Genomic DNA, 25,104 nt, shown 5'->3' with positions numbered 1-25,104 from the left:
ATCACTCAGCACGAGAATTTTTTTTTCTATTTTTTTTTTGTATCTATGAAAGATGATGCATGTTAACTACGCTTATTGTGGCAATCATGTCACAATATATGTAAGTCGAATCATTATGCTGTACACCTTGAACTTGTACAGTGCAGTATGTCAATTATATCTCAATAAAACTGGAAAAAATGATTAAGAAGAGAGGAAAGGACAGAGAAGAAAGTGATTGAGATAATACTGAAGACTGCTTTAATTGAACTGAAACAGAAAAACAGTATCTTCATGATGATCACCCATCATTTACAGGAAATAATAAATTGACCTTCGGTCTTCTCATCTCCTCACTAGCCGTCAGCGTCCTCCTCTCATAAGCCTCATGTGCAAACCAGTAACTGTCTCCACAGCTTACCTCTGAATGCTCCCTCACCCCCATCCTAAAATGAACTAATCAATTCATTCACCTTCAGCAATGCTCATCATCATAAGAGATGCAGGTGCAATATTTCTGGAAATCCACTCTCTCATAGTTTGCTGAATGTTTACTAAGTTGGCTTATGAAAGGTCTCACAAATCCTCTGTTTAGCTCACTTTGCCTTTCTGCAGTGGAACAGAGTTTAAATTAGTTTCCATGTCTGAGAATGAGTGAGAAGGTGGGATGGATTTCCAAAATAAAGCAACTTACCTGGGTCCCTTTAAGTACGTTAGAGACCACAGACCCAATCAGAGACTTGAGGTACCCTCTAAGGGAGCCCCCTGAGGATTCAACCAAAGTTTTTTAAACTAAAAGAGTTGATGTCAGTCAGACAGAGATAGACAAGTATTGCATGATATCATGTATATGTAGAACTTAAAAAAGCCAAACTTGTGAAAACAGAGGGTAAAATGGTGGCTACCAGGGGATGGAGGGTGGGGAATAATAGAGATGTTGTTTAAGGGTAGTAACTTACAACCAGTGGTAAATAAGCCCTAGAGATCTAAAGCACAGTATTGCGAACACAGACAACAATATTGTATTACAAACATCAAACTTGCTAAGAGACTAGAGCTTCATTATTCCAACCACTAAAAATGAAGGATCATTACCTAACGTGATGGAGAAGCTAGTTATCCCTACAATGACAATCATATTGTAATATATAAATGTATCAAACTAACATGTTGTATATCTTAAATTTATTCAATGTTATATGTCAAATATATTGATATTTCAATGCAAGGTTTTTAAATATATATATATTTTTAAGCGTTGATGTCAGTACACCATAAAACTATATTTGAATGCTGTGTTGATTTCAGTGACCACAGAGGCCACTTCAAGTGACCCACTGGAGAGCCTCCGTTCTTTATGTACTCATATTAAGGAGGAAATTTCCCCCATCCAGGATTTTGAAATTCATTGAAAAAATATGAAATCATATTCCTGACATTTTTGAGGGCTTTATTTCATTTTGGTATTTCTGAGTGCATAGGTAACCTTTCTTGCGAGTTTCCCTACCCTGTTTTTCACCTATACTCCTTCCTTCTCTTTCCCTCTCCCTGCTAAATTTCTCTCTTCTCTCTCCTCTAAAACCTGGGGGCTAAAATTGGTCCCAAGCGAAAAAAGGAGAAGCAAGAGGACCCCTTGAAATGTTTCATTCCCACCCCCTACCTCTCCTGCAATCTGAGACTGTCCCCAAGGAGATTTTAGCCTGGTCACCTCCCTCCCATCTTCCTCTTCCTCTCCAGATTTGTGCAGATGACAGCAACATGATAGATCCCAGGATGGTAGATTTTTTTTTTTTTTCATAGCACAAGGTTCTCTTTATTGTGATGCTCAGTGGAAAACATCTGTACACAAGCTCACTGTAGTGGTGACAGCTGCAACCACGCTAAGGCACTTTCATTATATAAAAAAGGGCGTGGTGGGAGTTCTGTTCACTCCTTTGTGGCAGCAACTGGGACCTGAATTCAGAGCTTTTTAGGCATATGTAGCTTTTATATATCTTCATGATTCCTTAAGAGTTTGTTTCCTTAAAAAAAAAAAAAAAACAAACCCTCTTTGCCATAAGTAAGTCTAAATGCAGCATATACAAAACAATTAGGAATACAGGGAAATTCAGCCACCAGTGTAGTGTAGGACAAGCTACTCTCTTCTAGACATGGTTACAAAGGAAAGGCAGTGATAAAGACTTGCAATTTTACCATTTATTACAGTTAGAGGGAGAAAATACAACTTTTTTTTTCTTTTAAAAATATCTGTGTAGATGGTCAAGTCTTGAATTATACTGATCTGTCAACGGTGCACAGCAACTACCCTCGGGCCCCAGTCCTGGAGTAGGTCCCTTTCCACTGCTCTGGCTGTCAGACTCGGGACAAGTCCCTTAACCATTAAATATATTTGGTCCCCGAGGGTGCTGGGAGAGGCCTGTGTTGGCCTCTCCATCTTGGCCCCTAGGCCCTGTCTTCTCAGCCCAACAGGCTGAGAAGACAGTCCCGTTGCAGCAGAGGTGGGCTGCCCTCGGCAAAGGAGGGAAAGGGGTCATCACTGCACTTGAGACGTTTCAGAATGAGGAAGGTGACAGTGGCGCCGCCCCCCGGCAGGGGTGGGGAGGAACGCCCCTCCCTCCCCAGCCAGCATCCTGTGCCCCGCACAGAGGTGGACCACTTGACCTGCTCATGCCGGACCCCCCAGAGCCCACGGGAGTGGAGGGCCGCTGGGATAGAGGGTGTGAGGCCACCGCGTGTGATTGCCAACAGCAAAGAAGGGAGAGGGTGGCGGAGGCGCTGGAAGGTGACAACTCTTCCGGGGCGCCGGGGTTGGAAAACTCCTTAGTCTGAAGGAAACTAGACTCGTAGGAAACTCTCTTGCCCATCCCCGGAGGCCTGCCCTCCTCACCTCACCATCCTGTGCTTTGTGGCAAGGGACTGGGGGGCGACCCTGCCGGGGACTCTGCTCCTGGGCCAGGGCCCAGGACTCTGACTCTTTGGTATCAGATTGGGGGCGGGGGTGGGAGGGGAGCAGGAGGGGCCGCAGCAGAGGAAGCCGGAAAGCCCTTCGAGGAGGCCTGGGGGGATGGGCGGGGAGGTGAGGCCTGAGGTCCCCTGGCCTGGGGGCACGAGGTGGGGTCACAGTCACAGCAGTCCCCGGAGGGAGAAAGGGATGCTGCGGAGGCTGGGAAGGGGAGGCGGAGTCGTCGTTGTCGTCCGTCTCGGGCAGCAGGAGAAGAGGTGTGTATTCGGCCGCTTTGGCCTCAGCCCCATCGGCTCTGCCGTCCACCTCCTCGTCCTAGCGGTCGCCGGCACAACAAACGGCAGGTCCCCACGCCTGAGCTCATTGTTGAGCGAGCTGGGTTCACGGCGTCCAGGGTCTACGTGGCGTCCTCCAGCTCGCGCCGCAGTTTCCGGCGCGAGGCATTAGCCTGCTGGGCCTCCTGCAGCCGCTGCTTGAGCTGCTTCAGGCGAGTGGGCGCCTTGTCCGCCTGGCACTCCCTGGTCTCGTTGTCCAGCTGCTCCTCCAGCCGTGAGATCGTGGCCTCGAGGGCGGCGATGGAGGCCTTGCATTTGGACTTGACAGTGCCCTCCATCTCCTGCAGCTGGACCTGGAGCTCCTTGTTCTGGCGCTGCAGCTGCTGCCGCGCGTTCGCATTCAGATGGGCGCTGATCTGGTCGATCCGCAGGTTCGCCTTCTTCAGGCTGTCGTTCACCAGCTCCGTGCTGCCCTGCTCCTCCGCCAGCTCCTCCACCAGCTGCGCGATGCCGGCTTCCATGCGCCGCTTCTCCTCCAGCGCCAGGGCACCTTTCCCGCTGTTGTTGGCCCTCTGGTCAGTTAGCTCGTCCCGCTCCTGCTGGGCCTGGCGCTTGGCACGCTCGGCAGCTGCCAAGCTCCTCCTGCAGCTGGATCACCTCGGCCTCCATGCTCTTCAGCTTCTCCTCGTTGTCCTTGGCCTGCGCCAGGATCTCTCGCGGGAGGCGCCAGTGTCCTCCAGCTCCCGCAGGCGTCTGGGCCTGCAGCTTCATCCCGGTTCGTTGCATGGCTTTGTCCCGGTTCAGTTTTATTATTATTTTATAGATTTCTGTCTTTAAATTTATTTTATTTACTTTTGCTGTGTTGGGTCTTCGTTTCTGTGCGCGGGCTTTCTCTAGTTGCGGTGAGCGGAGGCCACTCTTCATCGCGGTGCACGGGCCTCTCACTGTTGCGGCCTCTCTTGTCTGGAGCACAGGCTCCAGACACGCAGGCTCAGTAGTTGTGGCTCACGGGCCCAGTTGCTCCGCGGCATGTGGGATCTTCCTAGACCAGGGCTCGAACCCGTGTCCCTTGCATTGGCAGGCGGACTCTCAACCACTGCGCCACCAGGGAAGCCCTTTGTCCTGGTTCTTGTTGGCCGAGTCGATGTGGGCCTCCCGGTCCTTCAGGTCCATCTCCCAGCCTCTTCCAAGAGCCACGGCCATGGCACGCTGCTTCCTCTCATCCTCCAGCTCGGCTTCCATCTCCTGCACCTGTCTGACCAGCTGCTGCTTCCCCTCCACTCTTCTCGTCGCAGCCCTGCAGGTCCCGCTTGAACTGGGCCTTCATGGCCTACAGGTTCACCTCCAGCCGCAGCTTGGCATCCTCGGCGGCCCGCAGCTAGTCCTCCAGCTCCTTGAGCTGGGTCCTCATCTCCTCCCCCTGCTGCTCCAGGGCCCGCTTGGACTCCTCCAGCTCGTGGACGCTCTTGCCGACGTTGTCCTGGGAGCTCATGAGGTCCTCCATCTCCGTGCGGAACTGCTTGAGCCGCTGCAGCCCCGCCTTCTGCCCCACGGCCTCCTCCAGAGCCCGGGCCAGAGATAGCGCCTTGCTCTCCTTCTCCCGGGCCTCCGCCTCTGCCCGCTCGCGCTCCTCCGCCGACTTGTCGGAGACGGTCTCGTCCTCGGCCACGAGCAGGCCGTCCAGCTCCTGCTGCAGCCGCGTTTTGGTCTTCTCCACCTGGTGGTAGGCGGCCACCTTCTCTGCCTAGCGCTGGCTCAGCCCCTCCAGGTCCTTCTGGAGCTTCCTCTTGGCCTCCTTGGCTGTCTCCAGGCACCCCACACCATCCTATATCTTCTTCCTCTTGTCGGTGAACTGGGCGTGCAGGGTGGCGATCTGCTTCTCGAGGTGCTGCTTCTCCTCCTCCTCCTCCTCCAGCCGCTCCTTTAAGGAGTTCTTCTCATCCTCCACCTGCTTCAGCTTGGTGATCAGACTCAGCTTCTGCCGGGTTCTTCTCCTGCAGGAGCTCCTGCGTGTCCTGCAGCTGTGACTCCAGAGCGGAGAAGTCCTTGGTGAGCTTGCTGGACTTGCTGTCTGACTGCGTGAGAAGACCCATCACATTGTTCCAGCTCGACTTGCAGCTTGAAGACCTTGTCGGCTAGATCCGTGAGCACGCACTCTCCCTCCATGAACTTGACCTGCAGCTCCTGCAGCTGGGGGGATGGTAGATTTTATCTCATAAAACTAATGTCAGGAGGATCTCCAACTGTCAGTAAATATGTTATCAAAAGGCTGCTAAGGGCTGGACATTTATTTTAAATAGTACCGCTATCCCTCTCCTTTATAGAACAGTTGCCTCCTAGACCTCTAAACTTAAGGAATTCTTGATTTAAAACATCCTCATTCTGGGAACAGCATACAGTTATGGTTGCAAAACTTAGGAGTCCCGTTTCATCATTATAATTTGATGATCTCATTCTTCTTTTGTTTGTTTTTTTGTTTTTGCGGTACGCGGGCCTCTCACTTTTGTGGCCTCGCCCGTTGCAGAGCACAGGCTCCGGACGCGCAGGCTCAGCGGCCGTGGCTCACGGGCCCAGCCGCTCCGTGGCATGTGGGATCTTCCCGGACCGGGGCATGAACCCGTGTCCCTTGCATCGGCAGGCAGACTCTCAACCACTGCGCCACCAAGGAAACCCATGATGATCTCATTCTTAAACTGCTAAACATTCTTAAACAGCAGGGTGTTGTAGTGGAAGTTGCATTGGGGTTTTACATCAAAGAACCCCAGGTTGAAATCTGGACTCTGTCACTTAATACTAGTATAACCTTGGGCAAATTACATGCCCCTTCTGAACCTCAGTTTACACATTTCTACAATGGGGAGAATAATTCCTATATTTTTAAGAATGGTGATTAAATGACAGGTTGTACATACTGTGCTCAACATTTTAGAGACACAGTCTTTTCTGGCACTATGGGCATCTTTAGGGAAGTCACCCTGTATCTGACCTTGTATTAAGAAATAAGTGATATTCCATTGTATATATGTGTCACATCTTCTTTATCCATTCATCTGTCAATGGACATTTAGGTTGGTTCCATGTCCTGGCTATTGTAAATAGTGCTGCAATGAACATTGTGGTACATGACTCTTTTTGAATTATGGTTTTCTCAGGGTATATGCCCAGTAGTAGGATTGTAGAAATAGAGAATGGACTTGAGGACACGAGGTGGGAAGGGGAAGCTGGGGTGAAATGAGAGTAGCATCGACATATATACACTACTGAATGTAAAATAGTTAGCTAGTGGGAAGCAGCAGCATAGCACAGGGAGATCAGCTTGGTGCTTTGCGATGACCTAGAGACGTGGGTTAGGGAGGATGGGAGGGAGGCTCAAGAGGGAAGGTATATGGGGACATATGTGTATGCACATGGCTGATTCTCTTTGTTGTACAACAGAAACTAACACAGTATAAGCAATTATACTCCAATAAATATATATTTAAAAAAATAAGTGGATGAATGGATGAGTGAATGAATACGTCTATCTAGTCAGTGTTCAAAATTTTTCTAAACTCAAAACATAGCACTTGATATGCTAACAACCCCAAATGAGAAAAATATTATCTGCTAAGTGAAACAACTCTGACGTTGTCCCAAACAATCACAAAATCTACAAACAACCATTGCCTTGTCAAAGCCACTTGCTAAATAACACCTGTTTCTGCACACACTAGAGCAGAACTCCCCAGGGGAACAAGAAATGCACACTTGGATTTTGTATTTTACACTGTCTTTTTTTTTTTTTTTTTTTTTTTTTTTTTGCGGTACGCGGGCCTCTCACTGCTGTGGCCTCTCCCGTTGCGGAGCACAGGCTCCGGACGCGCATGCTCAGCGGCCATGGCTCACGGGCCCAGCCGCTCCGCGTCATGTGAGATCCTGCCGGACTGGGGCACGAACCTGTGTCCCCTGCATCGGCAGGCGGATTCCCAACCACTGCGCCACGAGGGAAGCCCTGGGAAGCCCTACACTGTCCTCTTTGTTGCGCTAGTATAAGGATACAGATAAAGATATTCAGAGAGATTAACATAAAAGTCTGGAAAAAGTGTACTCCACGTCATCACCACTCCCTGTAAAAAAAAAAAAAAAAAAAAAAAAAAAAAAAAAAAAAACCTAGGATATCAATTCAGAGATTTTCAGGTAATTAAAGTGGATTAAAACAAAATAAAACATCCTTAGCCAAATGTTCTGATCATTAGGAATTGCTTTCTTAACACTAGTTGAAATGTAGAAGTCAGATTGAAGAAGATGAGAAAGCTGCCAGAATTTCTCACCCTTGTATTTTTATTTCTTATGTTATTATTTGAGTGCAGAACACTTTTAAACATATCTTGAATGATAATATCTTCCACCCGATATGATTTGTTCCTTTAAATAAGTGTTTTGAGGATATTTTTCACATTCTGACCTGTGATTTCATTCTACTCAGGGCAGCTGCTTTCCCGTAGACTGAAGCTCTGACATTTATAATGGAATTGAACAGTGTAATAGGATTCACTTAACAAAAATGCTGCTGTGACATGAACTTTATGGGACCTTCCATTGAACAAGGGAGGCCTGTTTTAACATTGTCTGGATGCTATTTCATGGCAGAAATGGAAGCAAAAAACGCAATAGCTGGGTCTCTGCATAAATGAAGCCACACCATTTTTTCTTTTTCTTCTCTTTTTAAAAATAATTTATTTTTTTAATTGAAGTATAGTTGATTTACCATGTTGTGTCAGTTTCAAGTGTACAGCAAAGTGATTCAGATGTATATATAAACATAAATATATACGTATATATTCTTTTTCAGATTCTTTTCCCATATAGGTTATTACAGAATACCAAGTAGAGTTCCCTGTGCTCTACAGTAGGCCCTTGTTGATTATTTTATATACAGTGGTGTGTATCTGTTAATCTCATATTCCTAATTTATCCCTCCCCCTACCACCTTTCCCCTTTGGTAACCATAAGTTTGTTTTCTATGTCTGAGTCTGTTTCTGTTTTGTAAATAAGTTCACTTGTACCTTTTTTTAGATTCACATATAAGTGATATCATATGATATTTGTCTTTGCTCTGTCTGACTTACTTCACTTAGTATGATCATCCCTAGGTCCATCCAACGCAACATTTTTCTACAGGGGAGACAGTCATAAAATGATGGCAAAATTAAAACAACATTTCACCTTTTACTCTTTGGTAAGATTCTCCGTATCCGTATAGAAGAGAATATTTTAATATTCTGCCCCAAAACATAAGTGGTCTGGTAGCATCCTCATTAAACCCTCTCAAAGTCTTCCAGAGTTCTCGAATCTCTGGAGCTCTGCTACTGCTTCCAAGTAGCTAATGTGATGTTATTTTACAACACTCTGCCAGAGCTGCTTTCTCTCCAACAAGAATCTTACTAGCTTTACCGTTTGGCAGCCTGTAGCATGTTTAGAAAAAAATCCATAAACCAGATGGCGGAAACACAGAGTAATCTGTTTGGGAAACCCAGGTTATAAATATGTGCATGTTGGGAAAAGGGCAAAAAGTTGAGGTAAAGCAGCTGATGCAGCTTTCAGGCTGGGCTCCAATCATGACATTTTTAGACGGGTGCCCTGAGATCATCTACATGTTTATTTTCTATTGTATTTTTCCCCTCATGTTCAGGAAGAACCCACAAGAGTTCACTCATTTTCCCACACTGGAAACCAAATTGAATCCTGACTTGGAAGTTTTCATTGAGGTTTCATCTGCTAAAAGTATATTCTTCTGTTGGTGGTGAGAGAGGGTGGGAATGAGGTGTTAGGACTGGGGTGCATCATCATGTGACCCAACTTCCTCCTTCCTTGACCCTTCTCCATATGTTTGAGGCTTTCTCGTCATCCTAATATCAATTTCCAAGTGAAGTAAGGTTGAAGTAAAAATCAACCTTAGAAGAACATAGATGGTTTACAACCACAGTTTGTATACGTGTTGGCAGAGGGTGAGTGGGTAGGTGAAAGATGCAGTTAAAAGAAGAAGGGCACGACTTTGCGTGTGTGTGTGTGTGTGTGTGTGTATGTGTGTGTGTGTGTGTAGGGGGAGTGAATTGTGTTAGATGATTGCATTCATATGAATAGCAAGACCTTTACATGCCTCAGCTGCTGATCACACCCTTCTCTCTTTCTGCGGCCTTCAAGAGTCACAGCCTTGCCACCGTCGATTAGCACAGGCCATCAAAGAGTTGCTCCCTAATCTCCCTGCTGTGGTTGGGTGGTGTACTTTTTAGGCACTGTGGATGGACAGTTAAACTGATGTAGCCTGCCTTCTTGAGACTTATGCCCCTCCATAGCACCAACATTGCAGTCAGCTACGCAGACACAAGGCAACTGCAATTCCTTACATCCTTGCCCTTGCCCCCTTAAGGAAATTGAACACTCTTTGCCATGTTAGCAGTTGTTGTAGGCATACAGGCCACTGGGGAAACTATGAAGAGCTCAGCTATATTAATTCTTCTGTTTGGCTCCAAGCACCCCTGAGATCTCGTTTGAGTCTTCCCGGGGACTCTGTGGGCCTCCCCTAGTTGCTGCCCCTCATTGTCCCTGGCCTCTGCCACTGCGTGACATTGCTGGCTATGGGTACATTCATATTTTTCTCATGACTTCAGCAACACTGGTAGAATCTCACTGGACATTTTCCTATAGCTGCTGCATGGAGGCAAGAGAAAAATCCTCTTCCCACTGGTGTTTCATCTTTACTGTTGAAGTGCAAACAGGGATGCTCTGTGCTTTCAGCCTCTTTAGTACTCTTAGAGGCAAGTACCTTTTATTGTTTCCTCCTTTCAGCTTTTTGTGTCCTTTCCCTTCTTCTTGGGGTTAATCACTAATGCCAGACGGTGCGATTGGGACAACATTCAAGCAGCAAGGCCAGGGCTATGGCTGTGGCCAATATCAGCTCTCCTATTGAACCTCCCACCACAATCCAATGGCCTCCACCTTCCCAATGACAGGGTGTCCAGAGAGTTATTATATGATTCTCTGGGATCTTCTCTGGAGATGAGCCACAAACTCCAAGAGCCTGCCGAAATAATCCTCCACACTCTGATATGCCCAATTTTCAAGATTTTATAGATTAAGCTGTTTCTCTTGCATCCATTCCATGTAAATATTCCTTATTATGGTTCCATGTTATTATTTAGAGCTCACCATGATGGAGAGACAGTCAGCCTTACATAAATTTACACGTTAATTACTTATATCAGTAAATCATAAATATTTATTTACATTAACTAAAAAAACTTAGGTATTACAATTTTAGAGTGTTTACAGAGACCAACTCTCTTGAATATCAAGAAAAGAAAACTCAACCAGCAATCTTCAGTTCTCATGAGATTCTCTAGAACTCTTTTAACAGCTTAAACAGGTACTCAGAACCCACAGCCATTTGGCTCTGGAATATTCTGCCTTTTGAATTATCTCAGCAAAATAACCCCTGGTGTGGATGGAATTGTGCCCACCCCACCCCCCGTCCGATTTATATATTGAAGCCCTAACTCCCAATGTAATATTTGGAGATAGGATTTTTAGGAGGTAAGTAAATTAGATGAGGTCATAAGGGTGGAGCCCTGATCTAATGAGATTTGTGTCCTTCTAAGAAGAGACACCAAAGAGCTCTTCCTCCCTCCCCAACTCTTCCTTTCATGTGCCACAGAGGAAAAGCCACGTGAGGACACAGCTAGAAGTCAGCTGTCTTTAAGCCAGGAAGAGAGTTCTCATCGGAAACCAACTTGGCTGGACCTTGATCACGACTTCTAGCCCCCAGAACAGTGAGAAAATAAATTTCTGATATTAAGCCATCCGGTCTATGGTATTTTGTTATGGCAGCCCAAGCAAAAGAATATAAGCCCATCAAAATGGATCTGGTATCTAGTTCAGCCAAGCCAGTTTCTTCCATTAGAGGAGCAGAACCAAAAAATCACATTCCAATCTGTTTTTATGAAGAGCAGAGGAGAGATGGCCTGAGGGCTCAAGAGAGGTAGCATAGGTGAAGTGGGATATAGAAGACACTTAATGGAATGCTCTACTCAGAGGGAACATACAAAAGCAGAGAAAGCCAGATAGACTGGACTAGAAAAAAAAAGTTAATTTATCAAACTCATGAATGTTAATTTTAGAGCCAAATGCAAGTTTTTTGTTTTTGTTTTTTGTCTGAGAACTGTTTCTTCTTGTTTACAAAATGCATGTCTGGCCCTATCTTGCGGTTCATTTATAGCTATGGACTTTGGATCTGTAGGAGGCCTTTCCAGCCAGAATTTTTCCACTTTCCTTGCAACTATTTCCATCCTGGTTTGAAAGAAGACAGAAGATTTTCAGGCTTTTATGTGTGTAAGAACAGAAGCATCCCTTTCATAAGGAATTGGATTCTTTATTTTCTGCATTGTATCTTCTTCCCTGGCTCCTTTACCCATCATGTTTCATGCCTGGATTTTTCAGCCTTTCTGCTGTATTCTCCTCTGTTTTAGCTCTAAGGATTTTCTTATATACTGCTACTACACTATTTTAGTCATATGAATTTATCTTTCTGTGTGTAGATAAATCACAAATCTATATTTTCATCTCTATCTTTCTCATAAGTGCAAGATCTGTAAATCCAAGTGCCTTCTAGATATTTCTAATAGAATATTACACATCAGTCATCTCATACATCCCATATCCAAAATGGAATTCACTGCATTTCCCCCCAAACCATTCTCCCTCATGTATTCAAGACTCTGTTTAATGCATCATCTACCCCCCTTTCTCAACTAGATAGACACCTCAAAGACACATTCAGCTTGTCTCTCTCCTTGGCTCCCTCCAGCCTTAAGCCCTACAATCTAGTCACTTAACGAATCCCTTTGTTCCCACCTCAGATATGCACCTCAATACTTGACAATCTATGCTCTCCCACTGTCACTGCCGCAGCCTTAGTGCAGATTTTGTTTATTGCCTGTATTTTCCCACAGTCTCCTGATTCGTCTCCCAGTCCCAATGCAACTAGAGCTAGTGTTTCCCTAATTTAGACTTACACCTCGAGTCCCCACAGGCTTCTATCCTGAGCCCTCTCCTAAGATTATTTCATCAAAGTTGTCAATTATGCCGCAGATATAAAATCTAATGGATTCTTTCCCATCCTCATTATCTTGGCCCCTCTTTAGCATATGATGCTGTCAACTACCCTTTTCATAAAGTCTCTACTCCCAGGTCTTAGACTCTATTTCCCTGGTTCATTTCCTACCTTCTTATTATTTTTTCCCATCTCCATTGCTGACACTTCATAGTGACTTCAACATTATCTAGATGTAGTGAGTCTGTTTCTTTATTTTGTTTTTTAATCTCTAGTTATGCTTTTCCCTTAGAGACTAGTTTGCCTGACATGAATATTATTACTAGCTACATAGTAGCCCAAAACACATAAGCATCCTGCTTTGAAAAAAGTTTTGTTTTCCTCAAATTTTTACCGTTACGAAAGAACCTTGTGATGAGTTTCTTTATACATACATCTTTGTAAGTTTCTTTGGTTGATTTCTGGTATAAATTCCTAGAAGATAAATTTGTGGTTCAAAAGATGTATTTTAAAAACATTTTGTGATATGTAGTCACTGGAGAATATTCCCACTAGAAAACAATTGAACCAACTAACACTTTCATCAGTGGTTTAGGAGAATGACATTTTCCCCATTCCCTCACCATTAGCAGAACGTTTTATCTCTGTTATTGTGACAAGCAAAAGCAAACAAGGGGTGTTTTGTTATTTTATATATCTCATATTCTGTCTTCTCTAAACATATTCTTTGCTCATTTTCAAAAAAATTAGTTCTTTTTGATATGTAAGAAACCTATGTAATAGTGACATTAACCCCTTTTCCAATACATTTTAAGATATTTTAGAAATTTGTCTTTTAATTTTGTTAATAGTGTTCTTACGTACAGTTGTCCATTTTTATATTTCTCAGTAACAAAATATAGTAGTCTCTTTATTTGCAGCTTATCTCTTTGTTATACCTTAGAATGATCTTTCCTCCTCCAAAATTATATAATGTTCAGTTATATTTTTTCTAGATCTTTTATAAGTACTTTATAGATCTTTTCAATAGCACTTGTAATGAATGTCATCACTCTATTTGGAATGTCAGTTGATAAATTCTTTGAATACAATTTCTTTTTCAAGTAAGAAACTAGGAAATGTTGAATTATATATATATATATATATATATATATATATGTATATTCTTTTCGCACTGATGTGCAGTGCTACATTTATTGTAAATTGAATTGTGTTGATTCTTCACTTGCTTCTAGACTATTTTATCTCTTTCACCTATTCCTTTTTAGACTGTTTCATTGGTTGCCTACTTATTCTGTGATTAGGGCTATACTCTTTTAAATATCATTGCTTTATCATATGCTTTATTATCTAACAGTTCAAGTGTATATCATTTTTAATATTACAATGTTTATTGGATATTTTTGCCCAGTTATTTATTCAGAGAAACTTAAAAAAAATTTTCATCAAGACTTTCTCCCCAAACATCCTTTTGGGAGTTTAATTAGACATATCAATTTTACAAATTAACTCAGGAATTAAGACTCCAATATGGTATGACTTTAATTCTAGTTAATGGAAAAGTATAAATGATAACTAGTTGATGCTCTATTTATGAGAAGTAGGTAAATAGCACAGACATTTTTGTAAGAGTTGATTCCCTTGTTTCTGTCCTGCACCTCAAAGGAATAAGGCATGGAAAGGGGGTTTTCTTCCAGGGATTTTCCTGCCTTTTTCCCCATGTAGAACATTTCACAGCTTGTCTCATTACAGCATTTGTAAAAACACAGTCTGAAAGCAGTGGTGCATAAATGAATTATTTAAGTTTTGCAGCAAATCGCCCTCATCTTGCTTGCTGCCTCTTAATGCACTTTAAGTGAGCCCAGGGAGGCGAATCATAGAAGGCACAGGGTGGAATGTAAACCAAGTTTTATTAGTCACAAAAAGCCACACTATAACATTTATTAAGTATTAGAGACAGTGTGTTTAAATAAGTTTGATTTGCTGAATAATCACCGACATTGCAGCCATCTTCCCCGGATAGGAGCACTCCCTTGTCAAAAATATTTATTTTCTTGTCACTTCTGTTAATATAATGGGCTCTTGGGGTTTTGTGAGAGTTTCTTAGCAAACAGTGATTTTCAGCAAATTACTGTGTCTCCCACTGAATACAGCTTTAATAGCTGGGGGGAGGAGAGGGAAACCACCCACATCATTGACTGAAAGTACATCATCCTATTACTGGTGCCATTTTAGGGGCCTCAGCTGCCCTAGGAAAATGAGGAGCTAGACACACTCTTAAGTCCGTCCCAGTCCTTCCGCCAATGAACAGTGTCAATAAACTTGATGTCCTCCCCCCATCACCCTGTCAGATTGACCTGAGGCTGAATTCCTTTTCTTTTTAGGGGTGAATCAGCCTTTAAGACCAAATGATTCATACCACAGTTGCCAACTCTTCCTTTCTTATCTTTTTCGTTTTCCTGTTGCAAAATGAAACAGACAGATGCTCAGAACGTTTCTGAGCCTTGGAGCACCTTCCTAACCTTGCGTCAATGGGGTGAGTTGAGAATAGGTGATTCCAGGACGCTCTGTTGTATACATCTATGGTATAAGTCCTTTTGTTATCTTTGGCTAAAGCCACTATTTTAATTCCAGACAGAAAATAACACTAAAAAAATTAAACATACCTAAGTACTCAGTGGACAGACGCTGGCTGATAAATATTTAATGCAACTGAGAACCCACCTTAGATATCGTGAAACATGGCCTGTTTGGGTACTTGCCTCACTCCTCTGTGACCAGAGGGTGCAAATGTGCAAGAGGTAATCTGTAAGCATGTGTGTGTACATGCACACACATATGCTTGAACACTAACTCTATGAGGAAAGGAAGGAAAGCAAAAAGGCAAGAAGGAAAGAGAGAAATGCCCCTTCGTCATTTCTTGTCTCTACTGGAAACAGTCCTTTTGACAGGGATACTCACTGATTGCCTTCTGTTCATTACATGCAGACCTGTGGCATTGCATTTCCAGAGATACTGAGCGAAGATCCTAGTACAAGGCTTAGGAGTCATTGAATTTTACTGCCCACCAACCACTCTGGCATAGTGAAGAGATATTTTCCTTTATAAGGTGCCTGTCAAGATTGTGGTCATCAAGTGAGGAGGAGACTGTTGTTCTTCTGGGTTTCTAACAGCCCAGGAAATTCAAGCATTCTGCTTGGGATATGAACTTGTCTTAGGATATTGATTCAACCTGAGAGTCTATGGCATTGAGATTCATTCATTCACTCATTCACTTTATCATTCAACAAATACTTCTGGAATGCCTACTATAAGCTATGAATTCCACTGGGTTTGTGGCTACTTTTTATGTTCAAGTTGTTCATTATTTACTGAGTGAATCAGAGTAAGAAAGAAGAAATTTGTAATATAGGTAATACCTCATATGACGCAGGTAAACATAGGTGATTACAGAAGCATATAGGTGGGACCTTGACCCATTGACCCAGTCTTGAAAGAGATGTCAGGCTGAGAGGGTTTGGAAAAAGCCATTGGAAGACATGAAATCCAAGCCGAGACCTGAATGTTGAGTAACAGACAGTTAAACAGGAGTATCTGCATGTGCAAAGGGTTACAGGCAGGAGAGAATGTCCGGACTATTGAGAGGGACTTAATGTAGCTGGATGTGGCTGGGACTCAGAGGGATAAAACATGAGGCTGGAGATATAAGCAGGGGCTTATTCAGGAACAGCCTTAGAGTTGCTGGAATTTCACTCAGCTCTTGAAGACAATGCATTGTATTAGAGATTTTAAGTGGGGGATTATGTGATCAGATTTCAAATGTAGAGAACATACTGCTTTATTTTTATTACCAGCATGTATTCAGAAAGAAAGATGACTGCTGCAATGTAGAGAATAACTTGGAGGGGGCGACCTGGAGTCTGAGAGGGAAATTAAATCATTAATTAAGCTGAGAGCTGATGGGCTGACTATGAATATCTCATTGGAAAGAGACAGAGGGATGTGTATGTGGTAGGGTGGAAGTGTGTGAGGGGTGGATGTGTGCATTGTACCACTTTTCAAACAAGACTGATGATTTACTGGATTTATTAGGAAAGAGAGGAAAGAGCTAAAAAAGACCAGAGGAGTTACAAGATGGATGCCAGTCCTTGAATGGAATCTGTCAGGAGAAGGAACTGGTTTTTGAGGAATTCCTGTGAAGTCAGAACCCTTGGGGGCAGCCAGGTGAAAATATCTTGTAGACAGTGTACATTCAAGTCTGGAGTTCTGGAGAGAGATTCTAGTTCTCACTTTCCCTGCCTTTAACCACTCCATAAGGGAAATAGTTAATAATATCATCTGTTTACCTTCAAAGGGCCATTTGAAGCATCTCCATAAAAAGATGGGGTCCCAAATTCAAATAAAAGCAGTGGCAGACAAATGTTTTAGGTTTTCAAATATCATCTCAATTATTGAGATATTAGGAAACTCCCAGGCTTAGGAATTTGTGTGAGTGTGTGTGTGTGGTACGCGGGCCTCTCACTATTTTGGCCTCTCCTGTTGCAGAGCACAGGTTCCAGACGCACAGGCTCAGCGGCCATGGCTCACGGGCCCAGCGGCTCCGCGGCATGTAGGATCTTCCCGGACCGGGGCACGAACCTGTGTCTCCAGCATTGGCAGGCGGACTCTCAACCACTGCGCCACCAGGGAAGCCCAGGAATATTTTTTAAAGGTTTTTTTTCTCAAATGTATGGCATTGCAAATAGGAAATTAATGCTCATTAGGTCTTAGTGGAGATAAATGTTACATGATATTGAGAAGGATTCTTAATTTATAGTAACAGGAGACACCTCTATATTAAGCTATTTACCTAAATGAGGGTTTGCCATGCTAGGAAGCTAAAGCAGAATTAAATAGGAAGCCATCTTTATAGGGAATTTGAAGACTGTGGGGTCAAAGGGTGCAGAAACAACCTTGTTGGAAACAAGGACTTATTTGATGTAATAGAACAATGAAGAAATTCATGTGGTGATCGGATAAAGGAAATCTGACTTGAGTTCACATCTTTTTCCTAGAGGGTTTTGCTAGGAAGTGAGAATGGGTTGAAGGACCTCTGAAAGAGTTAAAACAAAAACTAATAACCAATAGTAAATTATTTTTGGTGGTGAATAATTATCATTTAAAGAGGCATGATTGAGAGGAAGTCCTTCCCCGAGTGTTCTTGTGTGTGTGTGTATGTATTTCACAGTTTTTTTCCTCTCCAAGTCTATTTTTGCTCTTTGTTGTCCCAGTCTTGCTCTGACTGTATCTGTAACACAGTGACCACTGATCAACATTTTCATTTTATTCATAGTGTTGAATAAGGTGCTCTGGTTTTCTAAAAACTTGACTTAATAAGGTTTGGAAGCCTATTCTCTATCTCTGAGGTGATATGGAACAGTGGGTATGGGTCAGAGGATGGGTTGGGTTAAGGGACTGATAAGAAAATGCAAGAAAGAAGAGAAGAATTCAAGAGATGATGTAATAAATGCACAAGACAAATGCTTAAAGAGAGAATTAGAGACTATGGTTCTTCCCCAAAGGTGCAGGAGACTAGAGAGTGTGCAGGAGTCCAAAGATCTGTATCCAGCTGGCCACAAAAACTCACAAAACATGCACTTTTTTCCCCAAAAATTTACATACTAATTCTTCAGTAGCATGGTTTAAATTGGTGTATAAACCTTCCTCATCATCTTCACTATCACTTTCTATCACTAGTGTTTGTTATGCCTGGGTGACAGTGGAAGTCTTAACCTCTTTAGCACCTTTCAGGCAGTGTGATTTCAAAGCACATTGAAAACTACTCTGGTTTATGCAAAAGTTAAATAGCTTTTCTTGAATATCAATCAGAAGCTTTTGTCAGACAGTTGTTGAGTACTTAAGTAATGGTCCTTGTGAAATTTATATCAGCCACACCAAACTCTCCACCTTGGGAAATCCTAGGTTCTATTTCAAAGGATTCAGCAATTTCTACTGGTTTTAATTGTTTTAACTGTCTTATGCCTATTTTTGTTTTGCTATTACAATAATCTTTGCTTTCAATATTGGATGATAATGTAATATTTTGAATATACTTGGAGTAAACATTAATGTCCCCAATACAAAATAACTCAGCTCAAGTAAGAATGGTATGAACAGATTGCTTCCATGACAACCATGCCACAACTGACTCACTGTTCTGTCTCTTGACTGATAAATTTTTAAAAGATTTATATTTATGGAGTGGTAAAACATGTAAATGGTACATAATTCTAAAAACTCAAAATGATGAAAAGTAAGTTTCCTGGTTCCTCTTCCTAGTGACTAGCACTCATATCAGTTTCTTATGTATCTTTCATACAATATCTGCCAACATACATTCATACACTTTCATATAAGATTATGTATTTGTTTACCCAAATGATAAATATTTTTATACCTTATTTTTTTCACCTAATACTCTACCTAGGAAATCCTTCCATTTCAGTGCATATAATTAACTCATTCTTGTTTACACTTGGATAGTTTTATATCATTTGAATTTGCCATAATTTACTTAACTGATAACTCTTTATTAATGGAGATTTTGGTTGTTTTATTTTCATTTTCATTTTTATATTTTTGTTAATGACAATGCAGCATCAATAATTCTTAAAAATATATGCATATATGTCAATGTATTTGCAAGATAAGTTCTTAGACGTCAAATTACAGGGTCAAAGCAAATAAGCATTTTAAATTTCGATAGATTTTGACAGATTGTATTCTACAGAGGTTGTGCAAATGTATATTTCCACCAGCCTTGTATGAGAATGCCACTTTTGCCAAACTCATATTGTGTACAATCAATCATTCAGATCCTTGTCAAACTTTTAGGTGAAAAAAAATGGCATCTTATGCTTTAAGTTTTATGTTACTCTTGTAATGAGTGGGGTTAACTTTACATGTTTTAAAAGACATGTGGTTCTTCTTTGTTAACAATTATCTGATCATGCTGCTTGCCTAGTTTTCTATTGGCTTGTTTTTTCCTTATTTGATAATAGGAGCTCTTTATATAGATAAGAATTTATCACATTGCCTGTGATATATATTTTAGATATTTTTTATCAGGTTTTTAAACCTTCCATGCTTTCTTTTTATTACCTCTTTGTTAATTTTTTATGATAAAATATTTGATCCACTTGGCATTTATTTTGGCATATGGTATAAGTTAGGGATCCAATTTTTTAAAATAGCTTTTCAGTAGCCTTGACATAAATTATTGAATAAATATATTTTTTCTAATTATTAAAGCCTTCCTTTTGCTTTTCAGTGTTATTTTTAATGTTTTCCTTTTATAGATTATAATATCACAGATTCTGCTTATCTAGTTTTTTCCTTATATCTTTTATTGTTACTATTTTGCTATTGTAATTGGGATCTTTTCTTCCATGATATCTTGTAATTTGTTGCTCTTCCTTCATAGTTAGGTCCTGGATTTGGGATATTAGATTTTAAAAATATTTTATTTATTTATTTTTATTTTTAGCTGCATCAGGTCTTAGTTGAGGCATGTGGGATCTTAGATGCGGCACGTGAGCTTCTCTCCAGTTGTGGCGTGCAGGTTTTCTTTCTCTCGTTGAGGCGCCTGGGCTCAGTAGTTGTGGAGCATGGGCTTAGTTGCCCCATGGCATGTGGGATCTTAGTTCCATGACCAGGGATCGAACCCGCGTGCCCTGCATTGGAAAGTGGATTCTTTACCACTGGACCATTAGGGAAGTCCAGGGATATTAGTTTTGTACTCATCCACATTTATACATTATCTTATTGTTTGCAATATATCATTAAGTCTTTGGGATTTTCCATGTGTACAATCACAACATCAAAAATAATAATTTAAAAAAATAATAATAATAATAATTTTACCTTCTATTTTCCAACTTGAACAATTTTACCTCTGGTTTCCTTACTCATTACAATGGCTAGTACCTCAAAACCAGTGGCAAATAATAGTGGTGGTATTGACCTCTTGGTGGTGTTCTGGATATTACTGGTAATGAATCTAGTATTTTTCCATTAGGCATATATTGACTTTAGAGTTGAAATTTTATATGTGTCAATTCCCATTTTGTTAGGAAGTATTACTTTTCCCTATTGTATTTAAAATATTTGTGTATTTCTTTTCTTATTCCAGGTTCATTTTTTCAGTCATAAGTTCATATAAAATTTTTTCAAATGCCTTGTCAGCACCTGTAGACATGCTTATCATTTTTCCCTTTTAATGTATTAATACAGAGCAGTATTGTTTCACCACTGCAATAAACCCCACTTGGTCAGGTATATGTATTCTTTTCACATACTGTTAGATTCCCTCTAATAATGTATTACTTAGGGTTTACTTTTATATTCATAGGCATATTGATCTGTTCTGTTCTTTTTATGCATTTTAAGGCTTTGATGTGATATATTTGCTTCATAAAAATAGTTTATATGCATTAATTTTTACTATTCTTAAATGCTATCCCATAGTCACTTTTTTCATAGGTATTAGAGGAAACTAAAATGTGTTTTCTCTGTTTTTAGGGCATAAAATTTAATATATATGAATCTTACCCACCCCATAAAGGTCCAACAAACTTTCATCTCTAAACCATTGTTATTAATTTCTTGCTTACTCTTCCAGAGAGCTATTTTGTGTACATAAAAGCAAAAATTGATATATATTTTACAAATGATGACAGACTATGTAAACTCTTCTGTGTCTTAATTTCTCACTTAACAGAATACCTTGGAAATCTTATCATTTCAACATAAAATTTTTCCTCAATTTTTCCTGAGTTGTTTTATGATGGCTGCACACAATTCCAGTGTATAAATGTACATTATTTGACTGTCCCTTTTTAATGGGCTCTCATGTTTTCTCCCATCTTTATGTCTTAAAAAATAACGCTGAAATAAATAACTTTATACATACACCATGTGTTCAAGTATATTTAAGTATAAATTCCTAAAAGAGTAATTGCTAGTGTATTTACTAATATAACAAATGATATGGAACTTGAAATCTTGATGCCTTCTCAATTTATAAATGTTAAATCTAAGAGACATGGACTTCCCTGGTGGCACAGCGGTTAAGAATCCACCTGTCGATGCAGGGGGAACGGGTTCTATCCCTGGTCCAGGAAGATCTCACATGCCATGGAGCAACTAAGCCCGCAAGCCACAACTATTGAGCCCTCTCTCCGCAACTACCGAAGCCCACGTGCTCTAGGTCCCGCGTGTCACAATACACAAAAGAGATAGAAATCATCATCTAGGTCACCTGCCCATCAGGTGTGAAAAAAGAATATCACCTTAACTTACAAGTCACACTTATCTGAGTTAGATATTTCTAGTATTCCGATTCAGGTGAAAAACCAACGTTTTCTATTTAACCCATAAACAAACATTACATTCGAAGGTATACATCACTTATGTTAATTTTAGATCTTCTGTGGAAGAATTATATTTGATTTTTTTAATACTTTAAGAGATACCTTTTGAAATGCATTTTTGAAAAACCTTAAAGATAAGAATCAGTACAGTTTAAAACGAAATACGTCTTTTTTTTTTAAAGCTGAATAGGGCTTTATTTATTTTTATTTTTAATATCTTTATTGGAGTATAATTGCCTTACAATGGTGTGTTAGTTTCTGCTTTATAACAAAGTGAATCAGCTCTACATATACATATATCCTCATATCTCTTCCCTCTTGCGTCTCTCTCCCTCCCACTCTCCCTATCCCACCCTTCTAGGTGGTCACAAAGCACCGAGCTGATCTCCCTGTGCAATGTGGCTGCTTCCCACTAGCTAGCTATTTTACATTTGGTAGTGTATATATGTCTATGCCACGCTCTCACTTTGTCCCAGCTTATCCATCCCCTCCCCGTGTCCTCAAGTCCATTCTGTAGTATGTCTGCGTCTTTATTACCGTCCTGCACCTAGGTTCTTCATGACCTTTTTTTTTTTTAGATTACATATATATGTGTTAGCATACCGTATTTGTTTTTCTCTTTCTGACCTACTTCACTCTGATTTGTGATTTACACTTTACTTGCATTGTATTTATTTTGGTTTTACACTGTGAATGGTAAATATTTTTTTTCTTTTAAGAATTATCTATTATGGGAGTGAAGTAAGTCGGACATAGGAAGACAGATATCATATGATATCACATATGTAGAATCTAAAAAGTGACTACAAATGAACTTATCTACAAAACAGAAATAGAGTTACAGACGTAGAAAATAAACTTATGGTTACTGGGGGTAAGGGCAAAGGAGGGATAAATTTTAAGATTGGGATTGACACATACACATTACTATATATAAAATAACTAATAAGGACCTACTGTATTGCACAGGGAACCTTACTCAATACTTCGTAATGATCTGTATGGGAAAAGAATCTTAAAAAGAGTGGATATTATGTATATGTATAACAGATTCACTTTGCTGTACACCTGAAACAAAAAAACATTGTAAATCAACTACACCCCAATAAAAATTTTTTAAAAAAGAAGAATCTATTATGTAGTTGAAAAGAGGAATAGAGGAAGGGGAAACTGGCAAATTCCTAAGTGCTCAGCACCCCACACGTTCTTAATCCAGTGGTGGTGGGTTTTGGCTGAGAACTCTACCTTGTAATGTTATAAAGCTAGGCTATATGATACTGTATCATTAATGTTGTGCACCAAGACCTGTAATTGTGATTATTAACATTCATAGACTTACCTTTAACTTATGAAGTCGAAGAGGAACAAAGTCCATGACTAATTCTCTCACGTATTTGGCTTAGAATCTCAATATTTCAGAGCAGAAAATACAGGCTATTGCCAAGTTGTGTTATGGCATATGGCTGTGTGTCAGTTAGTGGGTTTAAGGATCATGTGATCAAACTAAAAACCCTTTTCTTAAATCTCAGTGCTATTGTGCTGTGTAGGCACCAAGTCTTAGCTAGCCAGCCAGTTAAATGGTATCAAAAACCCAGACTACATCTAATTTGCCCTATTTCAAGAGTGAACCTGTTTTGAACAAGTCTAATTTTATTTTTAACATCTGTATGCCTGCAAACCTTTTACTGTAATTAGAAAGGAAAGTTCTAGCATGGGAGACATGAGGAGAGGTTGTCTTTGGCTGGCATCTGGTGTCTTATACAAAGTTTGCTGAGGGTCTGTTATAAAATATGTTCTCTCGTCTGAGTTGCTGGCTGTTTCTACTCTTTTGGAGCCAAGGGAGAGTAGGGAATGAATTTGGTCTCTGCTAACTGAGTTCTCTCAAAAAAAGGTTTTGTTGAGCTCTTAAAAAAGAAATTATATCAACAGTACTTCCAACTCCTAGAAGCAAAATCCAAACCTGGAAAATGTTATGGGTATGAATGTTCAGTCACAGCATTTGGGTCAGAAGTTGGGGAAGGTTGTGTAAAGAGTAGGACACAAAGGGGTGTTTGGGGAAAGATGAAAGGTGGGTTTAGTTTATAATGATGGCTACTGGACCCACAGCTCCATTACATGGTTACAACTACTGGGCTTGTTGCCAAACCTTCAGAGAAAACCAGCAATCGGGCCAAGAGGTCTAGACTTGCTTTGAAAGTCATAAGATTAGAAATAGAAAACTAAATGTACTGGTTAAGAACTTGGAGTCTAAGTCAGATAGATTTGAGTTTAGGCCTGACTATAACACATACTAGTTCTATGACAAAGAGAAAGTTGATTAACCTCTCCAAGCCGCAGGTTGCTTCAGTTTCCTTAGATGTAAAATTGAAATAATAATATTGATCTCATTTATCAGTTGACATTTTATTGTAAGGTGAAGCTATTTATTCATTTATATCAGTGTAAACCTGCAGAATCCTATTTTGTTACAATTATTATTATCCACTACTATAAGAATTTATTGTAATGCTAAAATTGTCGCAGATTTAGCCAATGAGAATTCCTTCAAGAAAATATCTGCATTCTTCTGACATGATTCTATCATTTTTTTAGGCCCTTCCTTACTTTCTGGCCCCAAAAGTTATTTCAGTTCATCTTGTTTTTCCCTGGAGGCAGCCATTTTTGCAAGGAGTCCTAGTTCCTCTAGCGGAGAATGGTAAATAGAAACAAATAGTTGGGTGATAAGTGTTGCTATTGCTACTGGTTTGCCACTACCTTAGTCTCCCTTAGTGGACAGCACTAAGAAATTATACATAGTATATAGAGTTTATACTAATCTCTTCATTACCAATACAAAACTACAGGGTTTATTTTAACTTCCCCCTTTCTGTATTTGTATCTGTCATCTCTGATAGTGAGACCACTGACTCCTAGTATCCTCAACATAATTATTTATATGTACAAGTCCCCGAATGTAGCGAACATCTGAATCTGCTGAGTGCACTTTTTATGTGGGCTCTGGCTGCCATAATGCTACCTTCCCATCTCTCTTGGGTCTATAAGTTTTTGATTAAAAAGGAAGGAAGAAAGGAAGGAAAGAAGGAAGGAAGTGATGGTGGGAGGGAAGAAAGAGTAGGAGGAAAGAAGAAAGGAAGTATTTCTAAATAGGATTCTGTATGCCATCACAAACATCTGAGCTGGGAGGAATGGTTTAGTTCTTATTAGTATAAAATGGGCAAGACTTTACCTTTCAATGAAGTAAAGAAAAAAAGTGAGCAATAATATAACAGAGAGAGATAAGAAACATAAAGAGACAGACACAGAGAAAAAAATAGAGACATAAAGTGAAATAGAAGAAGCTACCCAGGGCCAACACTTTTAGCCTCAGCCTTACTAGAAGTGTGAGTATCA

At 40.8% G+C, this 25,104-nt stretch overlaps 1 pseudogene; it reads right to left on the bottom strand.

Moving 5' to 3' along the window:
- Positions 1 to 2,644: 2,644 nt before the first annotated feature.
- On the bottom strand, positions 2,645 to 23,089 carry LOC131765189 (myosin-9 pseudogene; annotated as a pseudogene).
- Positions 23,090 to 25,104: the final 2,015 nt, after the last annotated feature.

Source organism: Kogia breviceps, chromosome 11, assembly GCF_026419965.1.
Source record: "Kogia breviceps isolate mKogBre1 chromosome 11, mKogBre1 haplotype 1, whole genome shotgun sequence".
NCBI classification, from domain to species: domain Eukaryota; kingdom Metazoa; phylum Chordata; class Mammalia; order Artiodactyla; family Physeteridae; genus Kogia; species Kogia breviceps.
This window is presented reverse-complemented; position numbering and strand designations above follow the sequence as displayed.